Source organism: Melospiza georgiana, chromosome 30 (assembly GCF_028018845.1).
Source record: "Melospiza georgiana isolate bMelGeo1 chromosome 30, bMelGeo1.pri, whole genome shotgun sequence".
Taxonomy (NCBI): Eukaryota; Metazoa; Chordata; class Aves; order Passeriformes; family Passerellidae; genus Melospiza; species Melospiza georgiana.
Window position 1 is genome coordinate 1,793,741 of NC_080459.1, and position 20,225 is coordinate 1,813,965.

Below are 20,225 nucleotides of genomic sequence, written 5' to 3' on the forward strand. Positions count from 1 at the left end.
GTCTGAGCGCGCTGGCTTACGGGTGCGCTCCACTTCCTGTTTCCCGGATGCGGTAGCGGGTTTCCGTCCACGTCTGTCCGGGAATAACATTCTTTCGCTGAGTGTCTCTCTCTTCCGCACCGCGCACAAACTGGCCTTTCCGCCTTCTGTGCTGGCGCTGGCGTATGTGCCTGCGGACAATTTCTTTTCATGTGGCCAAACTCCCCACATTTGTAGCACTGTCCTCTTGGGGGGTTGTTCCTTTTCTGCATCGTCGCAAGAACTTTGTTGATGTTCTCGTCCTGCTGTTGCAGTATTTTTTCGAGCATCTTTTCCAGTGTCTTGTTCTCTGTTTGCCTTTCTGAATGTCCCTTTAACTGTTCTTCCCATTCCTCTCTTAATTCACTCTTCACGATTGATGCGACATGCTGAGGTGTCCCCACCTTGCTGCATGCCTCCACCATCTCTGCCAAGGATGGCCATCCTGGCATGGCGCTAATCACCCGTTGACAATCCGGGTTGGCATTGCCGAAAGCTAAGCTCTCCAAGAGAGGCCCCTTCGCTTCTTCGATCGTCACCTGTCGATCCACGACTTGCGGGAGTCGATCGATGAACGACATGAATGGTTCTGTGGGACCTTGCCTGATGCAAGAGAACGGAACATCCGGAGCTCCTGTTGGTGTAATTTGCATGATTGCCATTCGTGCTGCTTCTTTGATGTCGCTTAACACTCTTTGTGGAAGCCGCGCTGCTTGTTCCCCTGGGTTGTCATCTGGAGGATCTCCTGCTAACTGCCCTTCTGTTAGGTTCGCGTTTGGCCCACCTTGATATCTATTCCGCAATTCAGAAAGATGTTTTCTCCACCTTTTTTCCCAGATGAGACTCTGTGTGTCAGTGAGAATCATTGCCACAATACTTCGAATATCATATGGCGTGAGTCATACATAGTGAATGTCCCTCTTAGTAGCTGTTTGAAGTATTGTGAATTCAGCCCAAAAGTTTGAGCCGCCTTCCCCAAGTCTTTGAGTATCTCGTGACCCATCCTTTCCCACTTTGGGTTCTGCCCCTGGGCATCGTATGTCACTGGCATTGTCAAATCTCCTGATCCTGGGAATAAATGTTTTTCCTTTGCTAATGCTTTTCTAATTTGCTTCCAATCCATCGTCTTCACTGGCTCTTGAAATTCCTCTTGTTGAGGTTCCACTGGGATTTGCATGAATAATGGTGTCGTGGATGTCATTGGTGATTCATCGTGCCTCGTTCCTCGCCTTGAGGTTTTTGGCCTCGCTCCTAGATCCGAAAAGGAAACTCACGGATCCTGTTTCGAGGATTTCTTTTTCGCTGCATCAACGGAATGCAAGAAGCTTTTTGCTGCTTCTGCTGCTGACAGCATCCATGTCGGAACACCTTCTGATGCTGTGATCCTTATGACATGTTCTCCTTGAAGCTGTGCTTCATCTGAACTTTCATCATCTTCATGAAATCCCGAAGTCGATGGAGAGTCCCTTTGTTGTGTTAATATTGTTTTCTTTAAAGTGCTTTTCTTTTTATATAATGTTGGAAAATATTGCTGCATTGTTGCAGTCTCGCCACGAGATGGCGCTTTGGCTCCGCCGAACCGGTCCAGCATGTCGTGCACTTCTGTCCTCCTGCCACGAGGTGGCGCTGTCCCCGGCCTCCCCAGCTCAGATGACGGAATGAGCTCGACTGCTCTTCCTTTTCCGGTCGGCTGCCGTGTCGGCGATCTCATTTGAGACCGTGTTTGCTTGGCTTTTAATTCAGCTGAAGATGGGGCTTGAACACCAGAACGTCTCCCTTGAAGGGAAGGGACTGGAACTCCGAGGGTTTCATCCGAAGGTACCAAGTCTGGAGAGGGTGTGGAGCTGGGGGCCGTAGAGTCCCGAGCACGGCCCCTCCTCACCCGAGACGTCACAGGAGATCGGGCCCGCCCCCGCCCACGCTCTACTCTCTGCGCATGCGTGCTCTCCGAGCCGCTCCCTGTCTCTCCCAAGCTAACGTCACTCTCCCCGCCTTGTTCCACCTCCGAGGCCTCCTCCCCTTGGTCTATCCCTGATTCTGTCTCCTCCCCCTCTGATGCTGTGTCCACTCCTCCCACTGGTGTGTGCAGCCCGCCCCCCGCCAGTCCCCGAGCGCGTTCCGCTGTCCGAGCCGACCTTCGCACCGGGTCTGACGTCACAACCGCGCGCCTCCCGCGTCTCACTACGGTGGCCCTTTGGGGCTGCGCAATTTCCCCCATTTCGCCGCCCGTGTTTACCGCCCCCGTGCTGGTATGTGACACCCCCCCCCGGTTCTTGCGAGTTTTGCCCGCCGCGGGCATCTCCGCTATTCTGCCGGCCGGGGCGACCGCCACCCCCGGCACTGCGCTGACAAAATCCGCACCGGAACACGTGTCTCCCGTTATGTTTTCACCCGCGCTCCCCACCTGCTCCGCCACTGCCGCGCCATGCCCCCCGCGAGTAAGCACCCCCCCCGATCCTTTCTCTGCCCCCTGCACCCCCTCTTCCGATCCTGACTCCCCTGTACTCTTCGGAGTTTCAGGACGCTTTAGGAGCTTTCTGGGGTTTCTGGGTTTTGGGACCGGGGGTTTTAATATTATTTCCTGCTCTCTTTTCTCGAGAGCCCTTTCCCCCTGGCTTCTTGAGGCCAGAGCTAATTTTTTCCTGGAGCTTTGCTGCCCCCCGCCTTCTGAGGGTGCCGCAACTTTTCGTTGCTCTCCCAGTCTTTTAGACTGTACCAATATGCCTTCTAGCATTACTCTTGCCGGTGAGAGCAGCTTTAACGCTGTCTCGTCTTTTTTTCTCGCTAAGAAATATAAGTGCCTATTGATTTCCTGCCAAAACCCCACTTCGAATAGCAGGCATGCTTCGGCAAGTGGGTAATTAAGCTTTTCCCACAACAATAACTGTTTTAATTCTTTCTTTGGGATCCCTTCTGTGTGTGTTTGAGCCACGCCTTGTAAAGCGGACAAAATTTCCCTTTGCTCTTGGGAGAGTGTAGCCCCATGTTCTTATTTTTTGACCTTCTCACCGAATCTGTCGTCAGAGCTGTCAGAAGGCTCCCGGTCTCCGTCCAGCAGGTCACAGGAGAAGGATCCAGAGGCGCCTTCCGGTTCTGATCCGGGCTGCTCTTCTACGAACTGTCTTCGGTAGAAGCTGAGAGATGTAATTCTCAGTGACCACTGTTTTTTTGCAGACTCTCCTGGCCATTTTTTTTTTCTTCTTTTTTCCTCAGGCTTCTCTCCTCAGGAGCTATCAGTGCTCTCCTGGGAACTCGTCCTAGATTGAGGCTGCCCTCTTGGCTTTTCAGTTCTTTAGCTCTTCAGCTCTTCAGGGCTGATCCCCCCCCAAAAGGGTTGGTGGGGAGTAGACCACACAGCGAATGCCACTTGTCGGTTTCTCGGCTGTTTAGGTGGCCTGGAAAGGCCCAGGGTGGCCTTGGACAGCCCGGCGCTTCAAAGGACGAGGAGAGACTTCTGATCTTTTCTTGGTCTCGGTGTTTATTAATTGTTTATCTAAAAGATTTTCTTTCAGCCCAGCAGAGGTCTGCACAGCAAGTCAGCCATGGGCACACTGAGAGCCCCTGGGGCGGTAACTTATCTTTATACCCGAAGTTACATATACAATATTTATAATTTTTCCCCAATACCTTCTACCCTTATTAACCGGTGCTCTTCTAGTAATGACCAATCCCAAAGTGCCACCATCACCACAGAAGATGGAGGCCAAGAAGAAGAAGAAGAAGGACAGGACACGCCCCAATTCTTCCATCTTACTTCTTTAGACCCCCCTGTACAGAAATCCTAAACCCTGTGTTCTACACTCTAATTAACTTATCCCTTCACCATTCACCCCAGTGAAATCCCCCCATCCTCATACAGGTGTCGTCTCCTGTGTGGGATCAAAGTCCAGCCACCAGACACTTCTGGCAACATTCCAGGACTCCCGAGCCCCCCAAGGGTGGTCTCGGCCACTCTGCACCTTCATCCTGAGGTGCTGAGATCCCACAGCAGCACACACAGCAGCCACACCCTCGGTGTGTCGCAGACATTTCTTCACAGAAATACTTTCTTTCAGATTTCTGTGTCTTCTGGAAGGCAGAGGCCTCAGAAGAGAACATAAACAATTATTATCAGCTGCTGTGGAATGCAACAGGGGCACCTTGATTGGCTCATGTTCCTATGTTTATAATTAGGGGCCAAATCACAAAGTGCAAGCTTGGGACAGAGTCCTTGGACACAACTTTGTTAGAGATTCTTTCTTTCTATTCTTAGCTAGCTAGCAGCAGCTCTGCAACATTCTCTTCTATTTATTTTTAGTATAGGTATAATGTATTAGATATCACATATCAATAAATTCAGCCTTCTGATCAAGAAACAAGATTCTCGTCTCTCTCTCACCAGCAGCAACCCACTCAGGTCACTGTATTATCGGTGCCCCGTTCCCACAGCCCTCGCAGCCTGTGGCAGGAGCGGGGATAGAGCCGGGACAGGTCGGGATGGGCAGCGCGGGGCTCTCGGCTGCTCCCAGCCACTGCGGGTGGGGGGAACCCAGCCTGGGCCAAAGGAAGGGCAAACTGGGAAAACTGGGCGCTGAACATCCATACTGGGTCTTGCTGGGGACCCTGCCTGGGCGCTGCCAGCCCTTGGGGCTCCACTCAGGAGATCTGGGAGGGGCAAATGCAGAGAGGGCTGGGGGATCCCAGGAGTTTCATCACTGGGAGGGAGTGAGCTGTACTGGGATCATACTGTGATCATACGGGCAGTGACGGGAATTGTACTGGGTTTGTACTGACATCATACTGGGATCCTACTGGGAGCAGCTGGACTCCTGCTGGGGGAGACTGTGATCACAATGAGGTGAATGGGATCATAGTGGGATCATACCGGGACTGAGTAGGAGCCTGCTGGGTGCAATTGTGGCCCTGTTGAAGCAAATGGGATATACTGGGAGCAAGTGGGATCATGCCAGGAGTGAGTGGGAGGAACTGGGATCATGCTGGGTGCACACTGGGGGTCATAGAAGCAACTGGCCTTCCACTGGGATGAACTCAGATTATGTCAGGAGTGACTGGGAATATGCTAGAAGGAACTGGGATATATTGGGAGAGACTGGAACAAAAGTCAGGCTGAAAGGGAGAAACTGGAACCATGTGGGGCACAAGTGGTTCATACTGGCAGCAACTGGGACCACAGTGGGCTCATCTCTGCATTGTACTGGGACTGACTGGATTAACACTGGGAGTTTCTGAGAGTGACTGGGAACACACCATGCACATCATCCCTGGACTGGGGGTGACTGGGAGCAACTGGGAGCACACTGGGAGCAACTGGCATAATCCTGGGACTGACTGGGTTGATCTAGCTGCGGGTAACTGGGACCATCCTGGGAGTGCTTGAAAGTAACTGGGATTATTCTGGGACCATACTGGGAATGCTGGCATGTCACAAAGATCATACTAATACATAAAATTTCAATAGTCAATGCGAATTTTATTTCTATATCTTTGATTAGAAAGAAGGTGAGCAAGCAGCGCAGGGTGGCCAAGGAGTCACTGCTCCACTCACGGCACACACTACTTACAAATTCAGTAAAGTATATATACTGTTTTTAAGCTTATAAAGCATTTTCCAATGTGCTTGGTTAATACAAATGAGTAAATATCAGTAAGCTGGAATCAGCAATTTCATCATCTTTCCAGGTGGTTGTTGGCTTCCCGTCCTTCTTGTGCTCGTCTGGAGGGAGGCCCCTTCACCGCTGTCTGCTACAATATTTTGTTAAGCTTTTTATTATATATAAGCATTTAGTCACATTGCAGTCCCTTTAGCTTTACAAGTTCCTCTATTTTATTCTAAGCATCAGCCATCTTTCTACCTCATCTCTTTACTTTACCATAATTCCCCTATTTCAAAGCTTTATTTGGCTATAGAAAGTTTCAAAACCCTTCCTTGTATCTATCCCAAGGAATGCATCCATTTTCCACACAGCAGATACAAGCATTTGCTGATTCCATTGCAGATTGACACAAATCACAAAAACATTTTTCACAATATTGCTCACCAAATTGACGATGTGGCGATCTGCTTCCCTTTGCACTAGGGCATTTAGAATGTGCTGCTGGCTTATGGTGTCAAAAGCCTTGGTGATGTCCACAGATACAACACCCAGGGGTTTGTGTTCTCCTTTTGTGATTGAATAATGATTTGCAGGAGTTTCAGGTTTTCAGACATCCCACTGCTCTTATAAAGCCTGTTTGCCTTGGATTGAGGGTCAAGCCTTGGTCAGTTTGGCTGTTAAAATCCTGGAGAAGAGTCTTAGCAAGATGGAAATGATTGGGATAGGTCTCCAGTTGTTAATTTCCTTGAGGCGATCTGGTTTGGTTGACTTAGGAATCAAAACAGTCCTGCAATCCATCACTGTTGCGTTGGGTCTGTATAAGTTGGACTGTTCTGTTCCCCCCTATCTTGTAATGGTTCTGCCCTGGTTCTCCCTTCCCTCCCTTGTGCTGCCAGTTATCCCAGCTCCTCCCCTGTCGCCTTGGAGATAAATGTACCCTGTCTCAAATCCCTCCCCAGTGCCCTGTCCGTCACTTGGCGATCCCACCCTTCTCTCTGGAACTCTCTAGAAACATCTAACTAGAGCATCGAGTGATTGGCTTAGGGGCCGAAGCTCCCCCCTCAAGTTATTCCCATTGGTGTTCTCCCTAAGTCAATCTTTTGTATCCCACTCCCCTCTGCTATCCTATTCATCCAAGGACTGACTCCTCCCCTGTGTCCTTCCCTTCTTATGAGCTGTTGCAACTTCCCCCTCTTCCTCTTCGGTTGTCGGTTTTCCCTGGGACTCAATAAACCTGGATTCACCACAGCTGGAGAGCGCTCTCTTCTTATTTCTGCTGACTGTAGCCATAAGCCATGCCATGTCCTACCACAAGGTACTGCTACTGTCATAGCACAGAGCGTTTCCCTTAGGTGCTGTCCCGAACCACGGAGATTGGGATAGTGCCCACCTACTGCTAGCAGTGCTGGAAAGCTGACCGGGACGTCCGAGAAGGACCATTTTTCTTCAGCTGGACTGCTTCAGTTTTGGCGCCCAACGTTCCCCACTGCCTCTGTGCTGGGGCAGAGATCAATTGGGTTACATTACACAGGGTATCCAGCAGGTCCATGAGAGGGTGCAATCTCTGCAGCAATGCCCAGTTTGTAACTATACTCTCAAAAACTGCCTTAGGAGAGTCATAGTCGCTCCTGCCATTTACCTACATTTCATTGAATTTCTTCACTTTGACATTCAGAGCACTGGGCAGAAATCACATTGCTTCAACACCCACCTCAGGCCTTTGTGAGGCTTTGTTTTAATTAAACAGTCGTATTCCCCTGGTTTGCACCAGTTCTAAGCTGGCTGCTGGGTGATGGCCAAGGCGGGGCACCTGCCTGGGGACCCCCCTGGTGACCTCCCCCGTGTGAACTGCTCAGCAGACGCCTTTTCACAGCAGTCGACAGCAGGACATGGAGCGACAGATACGGCTTGATGGTAGCCAGGTGTTCCACAGCCGCTGGGAGTCTCACAGCAGCCAGGTACAGCTTGGCAACAGGCACGGGCAGCTCCATAGCAGCCAGGAATGGCTCCTCTGCTAGGTGCCCCCTTACTGTGTCCGGGCGCTCCCCCGCTGGGGCCCGGCACTGTCTCGCCGTGGCTGGGCACAGCTGTAGGGGTGCTTCCAGTCACAGCAAAGCACAGAGAGGTGGTTCCACTGCAGGCAGAGATGGCTACAGGGGCAGCCGCATGGCACAGAGGAGGTGGAGTCTCACAGGGGCCAGGCACTGCTTCTGAGATCTCAGCTGGTATGGCAGGCCTGGTGGAGGGGCAGCAAACCCCACTCCATGGCCAGGCACTGTCCTGCAGGAGCAAGGCATCTCACAGTGGTGGCGGCTGGGTGCCTTGCAGCGGCTGCAGGGGCAAAGAGCCTCCCTGCTGCTACCAAGTGCTGCTTCTGGGGTTCCAGCTGTGGCAGCAGGGCACAGCAGAATTGCAGAGTGCCTGTTCAATGTGACTCTGCAGCATGACATCTCTCCACCCTCTGGATCAGCAGCAGCGCGCTCCATTGACAACCCGCGCTGCTCTTGGGCGGTTGTGGCAGTTTCAGCCAGCAGGGCAGAACAAGGGGCAGCAGAGGGCACAGCTGCACAGCAGCCAGTGCTTTCAGGAGTCTTTGCAGCCACGGCAGGGCACAGAGGGGCTGCAGGTTGCTCATTTAACACAGCCAGGCTGCTCGGGGCATCTCCAGCACTGAGCCCAGGGACAGCACACTCATCTGACAGTGCGCTCCTGCCTGGGGCAGGGGCATGGCCCCAGGTGACCAGGGGACATCCTGCTGGGCAAACACCTCTGCCAAACACCTCAGCAGGGCACTCCCTGGGCAGGTCACCCTCACCTGGGGAGGCTCCACATCCCTGCCTGGTGGCCTCCTGGTGGGCTGTGCCTTCTGGATTCATCCTCTTCCCTCGCTCACCCAGCACAGCGTCTGCTCTCCTGCTGCCTCCCCCAGCACCCTGCTTTCACCGTTAGCCTTGGTGGAGAGCCAGTGAATGCCCCATCCTTGGAAACATTCCAGCTTGGATGGGCTCTGAGCAACATAATGGAGTGAAAGATGCCTCTGCCCGCACCCCACAGGAGGCTCTGTGGTGTCAGCTACTGGAGTTGTTGGGGTCTCCTGTAGGATGCAATTCCCCCAGAGAGCACAGAGAGAACACAAAACACCACAGCTGGCAAGAACACCCTCCATGGAGATGGGAATATTCTGGATCAACAGGCTTAAGCTGCTGAGTTTTGCCCCCTTGTAGATGGACACAAGTGTCAGAAGTGACTGAGAGCCAGGAGGCCCCACAGTGTGTCTGAGTCCCCTTGGTTCCCTGAGATCACACAGTGTCCCAGTGTCCCTTTGGTTCCATGAGGCCACAAAATGTCACAAGGATCTCTGGACACCACAAGGTTCTGGGAGATCCCAATGGATTGTTGGTTCCAACTGGCCTCACTGAGTCACAAGGACCTCTGGATTCCATGAGACCCCACAGTGTCACAGTGTGCCTTTGGTTCCACAAGCCACAGTGTCACAATGGTTCCTGAGCATCTTTAGGCACCAGAGTCTCAGAGCATCCCCTCAGTTTCATGAACTTCACAGTGTCACAATGTCCCCTTGGTTCCATTTATTTCTGCAGTGTCACAAGGATTCCTGGAAAGAATGAGGCCCTGAGGTATCACAATGTATGGTTCCATCAAGTCCCAGAGTTTCAGTCTCCTCTTGGTTCCATGGATTCTACAAGACTCTGGAGTGTCACAGGGCCCCTAGAGTCCCATTGTCACAATGTGACAATGTTCCCAGGAGGCACTGCAGTGTTACAGTGTTCCCAGGAGGCACTGCACTGTCACAGAGGAGCAGCACTGGAGTGGGCACAGCACCAGGGGAGGTTTGGCAGTGTTCCCATATCTGTGACACAACAGTGGTGGCAACACCAACGTTCCCCTCTCTATGATACCACAGATGTTCAAGATCGAGCATTGCCCTGTCAGTGACATCCCAGTGGTGGCAACCTCAAAGTTCCCCTGTCTGTGACATGACAGCAGTGGCAATACCAATGTCCCCCTGTCTATGACACCAAAGAAATTGCAACCCCAGCATTCCCCTCTCTGTGACACCACAGAGGTGGCACCCGCAGCATTCTCCTCTCTATGACAGCACCACAGCGGCAACCCCAACATTGCCCTCTCAGTGACACCACAGGGGTGGCAGCCCCAAATGCTCCCCTTGTGACACCACAGCAGTGACTCCCCCACATTCCCCTCTCTGTGATACCACTGAGTTGGCAGTTCCAACATTGACTTCTGTAGGACACCACAGGGGTAGCAGCCCCAAGATTGCCCTGTCTTTGAGCCCACAAGGATGGCAGCCCAAACATTCCCCTCTCTATGATACCACAGTGGTGGGAGCCCCAGAAATCCCTTGTCTGGGGAACCCTAGCAGTGTCAGCCCCAACATTTTCCTCTCTGTGACATCATAGTTGTGGCAGCCCCAAGTCCCCCTCTCTGTGACACCACAGCAGTGGAAGGCCCAGAGTCCCCTGTCTGTGACACCGCAGCTTTGGCAGCCCCAACATTCTCCTCTCTATAACTCTACAGCAGAGGCAGCCCCAATGTTCTCCTCTCTATGACTCCATAGCAGAGGCAGCCCCAGCATTCTCATGTGTATGATACCACTGTGGTGGCAGCCACAACGTTCCCCTCACTGTGACACCTCAGTGGTGGCAGCCCCAGTTGCAGCTTCTATGACACTACAGCAGCAGCCGCCCCAACATTCCCCTCTCCACGACACCAGAGCTGTGGCAGTCCCGTTGTCCCAGTCTCTGTAACACCACAGTGGTTGCTGCCCGAACATTTCCCTCTCTGTGACACCACAGCTGTGGCAGCAGCACTAGAACAGAAGCAGCAGCTGAGGAACAACAGGGGAGCAGGGGAGGAGCAGTGGAACAGTGGTAGATGAGCAGTGTTGGAGCAGCAGTGGAGCAGTGGTGCAGGAGCTGAGGAACCATGCTGAAACAGCACAGCACAGCTTTTGAGAAGCAGTGGAGTGAGCATGGAAAAGGCGCAACAGTGGCGGCACAGGAGCTACAGCCATGGAACAGTGGTGGCACAGGAACTATAGTCATGGAACAGTGGTGGCACAGGAGCTACAGCCATAGAACAGTGGTGGCACAGGAGCTACAGCCATGGAACAGTGGTGGCACAGGAAATACAGTCATGGAACAGTGCTCAGCCCCGCAGCTGTGGAGTGGCGCCTGAGATGCCGAAGCTGTGGGACACAGAGCGGCTCCCAGCGCTGTGTCCTGCAGGAGCCGCCCCACACACACCAGAGTGATGCCCCTCAGGCTGAGCCAGAGCTGGGGGCAGAGGCGGGAATTGCTGCTGGGCTGTGGAAGGCGTGGATTGAGTGCATTTAATGGTGACCTGGGGGTTGGATCTGCTAATTGTGGCTTTTTTTGTGCTTTTGGGACATTCCAGTTCATGTGAAGTCATGAACTCAGGAGAAACTTGGGACAAAAGGAATCAAAGTGCCTTCTGTCCTGCTGTCTTGGTTTGGAAAGACAGGAGTCTACTAAGGAAGGCAGAAGCCTCCCATGAAATGGAGAATGCAAACCTCCCTGCCTCCAAATTGCTACAAATTTTAAATTAAGGGGCTCTCAGGCAAAAAAATATGGGAGCAGGAAATAACAGTTATTTCATAGGGAAGAAAATAAAAGGATAAAATAAACAATGCAGTAAACTAATACAACTATGGCAGAGTCAGAACACAACCTGACACTGTTAGAAGCAATCCAACTGGAAATGTGGCTGCAGTCCTCCTTGGAGTGTCAGGTGTGGTTCTGTTAGAGCAGGGGGTCCTGTAGAAAAGGGTGTAGTCTTTCTCTGAGGATCCAGTGGAAGAAGAGGCAGCTGCTGTTCCTCTGGGAAATCCAGGGGAGAAGCTGTGCTGCTATTCCAGAATCTCCAGATTCTATCTGGCTAGAATGCTTAGCTGTTCCCTCTGGGCGGAGCATCTCCCAATGGGATGCTGTAGTTCTTACCAGCCATGCAGTGACATTCAATAGCCTGTTATCAGCAGATGTCCCCCCAGGAGGGAGGAGTGGTTGTGGAAGAGATAAGGAAAACTGCCATACAGATGGCAAATAGAATCCATCTTGCCTTGCAATCTTGGACATCTGCAGAGAAAGACATCTTGGTAGAAGTTGAATGATTTCTGATTTGGGAACTGAAGTGGGTCAATTATTGGCCTGTGGTTTGTTCTCATCCAGAAAGATGTTCCAAAGTACTGCAATTTGGCATTAAAAACCAGGAATGTGCCTCTTCATCTGGATATTGCATATGGACTGCAGAGTATTTGTGGTCAATATGGTAAGAAACCAACTGGAAATCTTTTCCTGATTTCACTCTTTCTTCCAGTCTCTGGGATTAGGCCTCCAACACTCCCTGCAGGTCTTCTTTCCATAATGTGCTCCTCTGGAGTTGGGATGTGACAAATCAGCAGTGGGAAAAGGGAGGACAATGGACCATTACAACTGCAAACTCTGATTTTTATAGTCTCTGGATTTCCAGTGCTTAGAAACTGTCATGTTTTCAACTGTCTGAACAAATCCCACATTTGTCCCTTTTTCCCTGGCAGAAAACCTTCCTTTGGCCCTATTTAGGAACTGACCCTGGGAAACACCTCATTCCAGATGCTTTTTTGTTGGTTTTGCTAAGAGATGCCAAGAAAATCAGCACACGGGGCAGTGATGAGAGAAAGGGAAGAAACAATTCCTTTCTTTTCTCTTCCTTGCGGAAACTCTTCTCTAGAAGTTGTTCTGCAGACAGAGACTTTCCAGGCCAAGGCCTGAGGGAAGCGATTCAGCTGAGGCAGCTGAGGCATCTCCTCCCTGGTCTGTAACCCTGGGGCTGGGAGGGGACACGGGTGCCCCCCTTGCAACGCCTGGAATGGGGGATTCCTCCTGACTCTGCCAGGTGCTCCTGATCCTGGCATTAGCCCTGGCCTGGCTGCTCCTGCTCTGAGCTCCCTGCCGCGGTCATTGCTGGTGCTGGAGGGCAGGAGGGAGGGATTCAGTGCAAACCTGGGAGGTGCCAGTGGGCTCAGAGATGTGTGGAGGTGACAGTGACAGAGTGAAACAGGGAGGTGCAGAGGGACACAGGGACAAGACAACACCCCAGGGAAAACCTCTTGGAAATTTGGGGGACTTTGAGTGTAAAATACACATGAACACAGACACAGAATGCTGCAAAGCATTTCCCAGCTGTCTTAGGTTGGATATGGGGCGTGTATTCTATTCCTATCTTATGTCGCCGTTATTTTCTGTTAATTGAGCAGTTTTCTTTATCTCTTCCACAACCCATCCTCCCTCCTCGGAGATACCTTCTGTTAATGGGCCATTGAGTGCCACTGCATGACTGATAAAATTCCATCATCCCATTGTGAGAATCTCTACCCAGAGTGAGGAGCCAAGCATTCCTACCTGGATATAATCAGAGGGCGGGAAGAGCAGAGTCAGCCTTTTCCACTGGATTCCCGGAGGAAGACCAGGCCCAACACCACCACCACTGGATCTTCAGAGGAAAACCCCACTGTTCTACAAAACCACACCTGTCACTGCAGGAGGACTGCAGCCACCGTTTATTGGGACTGCCACCGCCACCGTAACCCATACGGTGTCAGGTCGTATTCTGAATCTGTCAGTATTTTTTCTTTGTACTATTGCATTTATATTTTAATTTTCCTGCTAAATAACTGTTATTCCCATTCCCATATCTGTTGCCTTAGAGCCCCATAATTTCAAAATTATAACTGTTCAGAAGGAGGTTGTTTACATTTTCCATTTCAAGAGAGGCTCCTGCCTTCCTTAGCAGATACCTGTCTATTCAAACTGAGACAATGCCCCAGGATACCCAGGTGGGTGAGGAGGAAGTCAGTGCCCCGTTCCCCCTCTCTCCTGCTCCATCACCCAGCCCAGCATGGCCCCTGGCTGCAGGACAACGCCACTGCCAATGCCGTCCTGCCGGGGAAGCATTAGGGAGATCTCCTTCCCCTTCCCTCTGGCACAGAGGCAAATCTCATCCTCTCTTTGTCCTTCCTCCCCTAGACTAGGAGGTGCGCATGGAGACCAGGGCAGACAAATCCCCACAGCAGAACCTCATGGAAGAGGCTGTTTTGAGCAGCTCCATGGCACAAGAATCCAATGGGGAGGAAAAGTCCCAGAGGTCCCTCAGAAGGAGGGGCTCCAAACCCAGCCCAGGGTGCTCTGAGGAGGGAGGCCCACCCTGGGCCAGGAAGGTGGACAGAGCTTCAGCCAGGGCTCAGAGCTGGTGGTGCATGAGCAGCTTCACGATGGGGAGAAGCCCTACAAGTGCTTGGAGTGTGGGAAGAGCTTCAGCCAGAGCAGCACCCTGATCCGCCACCAGATGATCCACACCGGGCAATGGCCCTACGAGTGCTTGGAATGTGAGAAGGGCTTCAGCTGCAGCTCAGAACTCATCAGGCACCAACGCATCCACACTGGGGAGAGGCCCTAAAATTGTCCCCAGTGTGGGAAGAGATTTCAGATCAGCTCCCATCTCATACTGCATGAGCAGATTCACACTGAGGAGAGGCCCTTCCGCTGCCCTGACTGCGGGAAGGGATTCCAACGCAACTCCCACCTCATCATCCACCAGCGCATCTGTAGAAGTCCATCCGAAAATCCTTCATTTTTTGCCTCACAATTGTCATGAGAAAAGACTACCGAAGAGTTAAAAGTGCTGAGCCGGTTGGGAAAGAAAGTCTCCTGCTTATCTAATGTGTTCACAAGTGATGCTTGCAGAACACGCCATGCTGTACTCGAAGGGGGCATGCTGCCCTTTTCTGGACAATTGAACTGGACTTTCTTCCAAACTCCTGAGCAGGCTGGACTGAGCTCTGGGGTGGCTCCCCCCCGCTCCATGAGAAGACCCCTCTTGCCTGTCTCCAACCACCGTGACAGACCAACAGAGATGCGAATCCCCTCATCAAGGAACCAAGAACCCCTCTGGCACCCTATTGACACCCCCATGGCACCCCCATGGCACCCCCCTGGCAACCTCCTTCCAGAGACTGGGACTGTACTCCCTCCCAACTCAGGGAGGGGGAAAACTTAACGTACATGTGAGCATTCGGCCATGAAAACAATGGACTTCTCCCCTCCATGGAAACCTAATTTCAGTTACCTTCCCCCAACCAAGAACGGTATATATATTGGGGTTCGGCCCGACTGTCCTTTGAGATCTCCCCAAGATGTGTACCAGCAAGTTTCGGCGGCGGGACCCTGAAGACATCACGTCTTGGTAGCTATACCCCATTCCCTGACCTTCTTTCCTCCCTTTTTTTTTCCTTGTCTTACCCTTCTCTTCCCCAGATCCCTTAACCAAATGCATATTTAGCTGTGGTTATAATCAATAAATTGCACCTTGTTGATTTGTTACTGCAAAACCCCTGTGCCTCTTGTTGGTTATTTTTGCACCCAAAAATCATTCGTCACCCGTTTATTTCGGGCGGACCTTCACATAATTGGTGTCACGGACAAGGATTCCAGCAGCCAGTGAGATTTTGCAGGTTTTGTGTAGTTTGTAACCTCTCACAAACTACACACGCCAAAGCCAAATCTCATGCTCGATTGAGCACATAGGCTCCGGAATTGACAGAAAAGATTTTTCGGTGCAAAAGCAGGGGAAATTGTTACTGTCATTTCTGTTACTGATTTTACCGGCATGGACACTGACCCTGATACTTCTCCTGATCCTGATATTGATGCTGTTACTGATATTGATACTGATACTGTTGTTGTTGTTGTTGTATTTGAATTGAATCTGAACCTGTTACTGTTGTTTTTGAGGTGAATTTGAACCTGTTACTGGTTTTTACTGCTGTATTTTGTGTACCTGGACTGTCTAAAAGGGAAGGGGCAGACTTGAAGTAATTAAGCAGTGCCTTTTAGACAGATATTGTCCCTTCACCTACACAGGGAGCGAGGGGTGGCCCAGCGAAGGCTGAGTGGCTTTTTCCCTGTTCTAGGTTCTGGTCCCCTCACAAAGAAAACATTTCTGTGTGTATGTGTTCATGTGAGTGCATATCTGTACTGTCTGGGAAGGAAGAGACAAATTTGAAGCAACCTCACAGGGCCTCCCAGACTGATTCTGTCTCTTCAACTACCCAGGGAAGCAAGGGGACAGTGGAAAGGCTGTGTGATTTGTGTAACTTAAGTTAACTCCCTGGTGTAGCTTTGGTCCCCTCACAAAATGACTAAAAACTTCAGTGCAAAAGGTAAAGCTGAATTTTATGCTCTGCTTGCTAAATACAATGCCACACCTTCTCCGGGGGGAGAAGAATGGGAAAACTGCAATTGGTTTAACTTAGAAAATGTTATTGATAGAATATCTTCTTTGCAACATGAAACAAAATTTAAACTGGGCAATAATAAAACCATCCTCTGCTCAGTCTTGGGTGCCTGCCTCACAGCAGCCATAGAAACTCGCTTTAAGCGAAAAAGTGAGGAAAATGCTATCATAGACTCCCTCCAAAACCTAGCTGAAGTTTTGCAAAAACAATTGGATGTAGAAAGAAATGTAAATAACTTGTTACGGACTGCCCTGAGAGAGGAACATGTTAAAAATTCACAGAACTCTGATTCTTCAAAAGAAACAGAGGAGAAAGAAACTCCTCACACTAGTCAAAATTGTTCTCAAACAGAATTAACCCTGATGAAAAATTGTGGGAAACACTGCTGTAACAACATAAAACCTCTAATTAAAACAGAATACAACTATATCAATAATGAAGATTTTAGCCCGCACAAAACCACTAAAGAAATCCCGTACACTGCTACTGTATTAACAAAACTTGCAAAGCAGTACGGGCTTCTCCCCCAAAAATCTGAAACAGAACACATTTGTCAAGTGTCTCTCACTGGGGGAGATCAGATTCTTTTGTCAGAACAAGAAGCCGGCAGGTGCTGGAGACATGGGGTGTTCCTAACAACAGCAGACAGACGCATCCCATGGTCCCCAAATCAGCACACAGCTCATTGGGCTGAGGGACTTAACCCCTTGGAAAGGAGAGACCCTTTGGTTGGTACCCTTGACCAACTCCTGGAAAACATTCACAAATCCGGCTGCCTGCAATTGATTCATGAAAAGAAATTAATTCCTGGTTTTGAATCTCCAATCCAATCACCTGTAAAGCCTGAAATTATGACCTCTTTAACTCAAAGGCTTCCGGGAACACTTAAACCTACAGCAATTCTCCTTCAGAAAACCATAGTAGCTCTGTCTCCTATAGAAAGACCAGATAAACTTCTTAGTAACCAGAATGACCCTTTTGTTCCCCTTTATGACTTGCTGAGAAAAAGAATAAAATGGGATTGGACTTCTTCTCAGAAGGAAAAATTGCAATTGCTGATTCTTGAAGTGACAGCTCACCAAGCACTGGACCCTATCTATCCTACAGACCCCTTTCAGGTGGAGTGGGGATTTGCCTCCTCACAACTTTCAGTAAACATTTGGCAGCAGGGTCCCGAGGGTCTGACAAAGCCTGTTGGGTTTTATTCCTGTGGTTTCAAAGATGCTGAGAATAGGTACACTACCTGGGAAGGGGTGTTTGTGGTTGGCTTGGCTCCCAGGGAGGTGAAGGAGAACTGGGCAATCCAAGAAACTGGGAGCTTGGGTAGCAGCCAAAATAAACCTGCCTCTGTGACTAAAGCAACCCCTCCTCTCTCCCCCACTTCTGCTAACAGAGAGGAACAGGACAATGCCCAGGTTGGGGAACTGTTAACTGTTTGGAGTATTTTCCAAAGTGAGGGACAGAATTACTTTCTTGTCTGTATTAACACCAAGTCCTATGCTATGTTTATATTTGGCTTGCTCCAGGCTGATGCTTTTAAAAGAGCTACAGGAGATAATACTGTTAAAGCAATGCAGGGATGGTTTGGGATTTTCCTAAACCCACAGGAAATTCAATCTGGTAATGTTTCTCACTTTACTGTCAAAAGTGTGCAGGATAGGGCAGAAGGTGAAAAGATTAAATGGACTTCTCACACCTCTTACTATAGATGGGGGGTAAATGAGTGTTCCAAAATCACTGCTTTTTGCCAGACAGCTCCAAGCACAATTCCTTCACTACAGGGAGCAGATGATTTCAAGAACCCAGGGCATTACCCTGGACAACTTGTTTTTGGTGGACCCCCTGCTGCTGTAGGGGAAGTACCACTGCTGTTCAAAACCTCTCTGACAATTCCATTGTTCTAACCTTTTCTGCCTCTTTGTGGCAGAGTCTGTTGTGTTTACTTTTTCAGAAGAACTCCGAGGGACATGAAGACCTGACAAACCATGATAACACTAGTGATGAACAACAGAAATAATGTTTTTCCTTCCCCTTATGGTAACACCAGGTGATGATATTATACATAACATGTAAATTAATTGAACTTGAATAAATTGGCTGACAGAATTAGAGATTTGACCAAATTACAGCAACTACTGCAGTCATTCTTATTGGCTTTTGCGAACACACCAGAGACTGCTATCAAGCATATTACCAAATTGGGAAAGAGTGAATGTGGATGATCACAAATTGGTAATTGATGCACTTAGTGCTACACAGAACAATGTTTCCTTAGCCCTCAGCTGTATCCAGGCACAATTGTAGATGGAATCTGTCTCTGCTGCAATTATAAGAGAGGGCGAGGAAGGCACCTTCCCCACAGAAATTCGGAAAATAATCTGGGACAGTGCCACTGAATTTGAAAGAGAATTCCAATCCTGGTGGAACCTGGTGAACTTTACCTATGATCCCATTTCAAACACAGCCACTGCTTTTGTCCTAACCATACGCAATGCCTCTGTACATTTGGTCTTCCCTGTTATTGCATTAGGATTAAACCATGACGGAGCTGTTCTCTATCCTACTGAACATAGGGGATGGGCCCGTCAGGTTGATGACAAATGGCAAACTGTTAACCTGGAAACTTGTGTTGTCCGAGAACAACAAGAGTTCATCTGTGAAAGCAATGCAATCATAGATCAAATATTTGTTTAGACATAGAGCAAAATATCTGTCATTTCAAGATTCATCCACATGAGGATACCCAGACAGCTCTTATATACATAGGCAATGGCTGTGCATGCTTTAGAACGACATGTGATTCTGTCTTTGTAGATGTTGTAGTAGATGCAAAGAATCATTCAAATTTTTGTGCTTGTAACTTTACTAAGATAGTAGGATGCGATTTCTCTTATGAAGCTCCAGTTACTTCTCACCACCTACTGCAATCCAACTACACGCTGATCCAGAAGCTGATGCCCACTCCTATTGGAATGAACCTCACCCTCGTGAGACAACTATTGCTCCATCAAGACCTGATTGACATCCTCGAGAAAATCAAAGAGAGCGGACAGAAGACCCTGGTGACTGTTCATCACAACGTGAACCAAATACACCGGGTTATGGAGAGGGTAAAACAGGATGCTGAGCATAGGTGGTGGGATACTCTTTTTGGGTGGTCACCTACTGCCACAGGTATTCTGAACAGTGTGTGCCATCCAATTGTTGTTCTTTTGATCCTAGTTACGCTTGGCTTTATCTTGTCAGCAGCCCTATTCATTTTGAATTGGAGAATGATGAAAAAGCTTAAAAGATTGTCAACTGTAGTCAATGCACACCGCTTAGCTGATGTACCCGATACAATAGATGTCCCCAAAACACTTGATACGAAACAGCTATGAATCAAGCATATGTGCTTTAGAACAACTCCTTAAATATCAAGTATGATTTGCAGAAAGTTACTTTAATTTTTAGAAAATAATTTTAAAAGACGATGATAATATTATGATTTGTTTGTTGTTTTGATTATTTGTGATTTGTTTTAATCATTTTGAAATTGTTAAACAAATGATATTGCTTTAACTGATTAATATTTTTTGAAATTGTTAAAATTAATCATAATTTTTTGAAATCGTTATAAAAAATAACCACGTGTGAAGTTGTTATGATGATCAATAATAATTATGTTTATGTTTGTTGGTTCCCCTTTTCCCTTTTCCTTTCCTTCTCTTCCCCTTTTATCCCCTCTCTCCTGTCATCCCTACTTTTCCGGGGTTATGCTACCAACGTGCAACGAGTTTTGAAGACACTCTAGAGCTCTGCTGATGAAGATTCCTCAAGACAATCGTGAGTCACGGGGTCGTGTAGAAGTCCATCCGAAAATCCTTCATTTTTTGCCTCACAATTGTCATGAGAAAAGACTACCGAAGAGTTAAAAGTGCTGAGCCGGTTGGGAAAGAAAGTCTCCTGCTTATCTAATGTGTTCACAAGTGATGCTTGCAGAACACGCCATGCTGTACTCGAAGGGGGCATGCTGCCCTTTTCTGGACAATTGAACTGGACTTTCTTCCAAACTCCTGAGCAGGCTGGACTGAGCTCTGGGGTGGCTCCCCCCCGCTCCATGAGAAGACCCCTCTTGCCTGTCTCCAACCACCGTGACAGACCAACAGAGATGCGAATCCCCTCATCAAGGAACCAAGAACCCCTCTGGCACCCTATTGACACCCCCATGGCACCCCCATGGCACCCCCCTGGCAACCTCCTTCCAGAGACTGGGACTGTACTCCCTCCCAACTCAGGGAGGG

General features: G+C 49.5%; 1 pseudogene; it reads left to right on the forward strand.

Moving 5' to 3' along the window:
• The window catches only part of LOC131094597 (zinc finger protein 345-like), a 159,673-nt pseudogene that overhangs the window by 55,051 nt on the left and 84,397 nt on the right, over positions 1-20,225 (forward strand).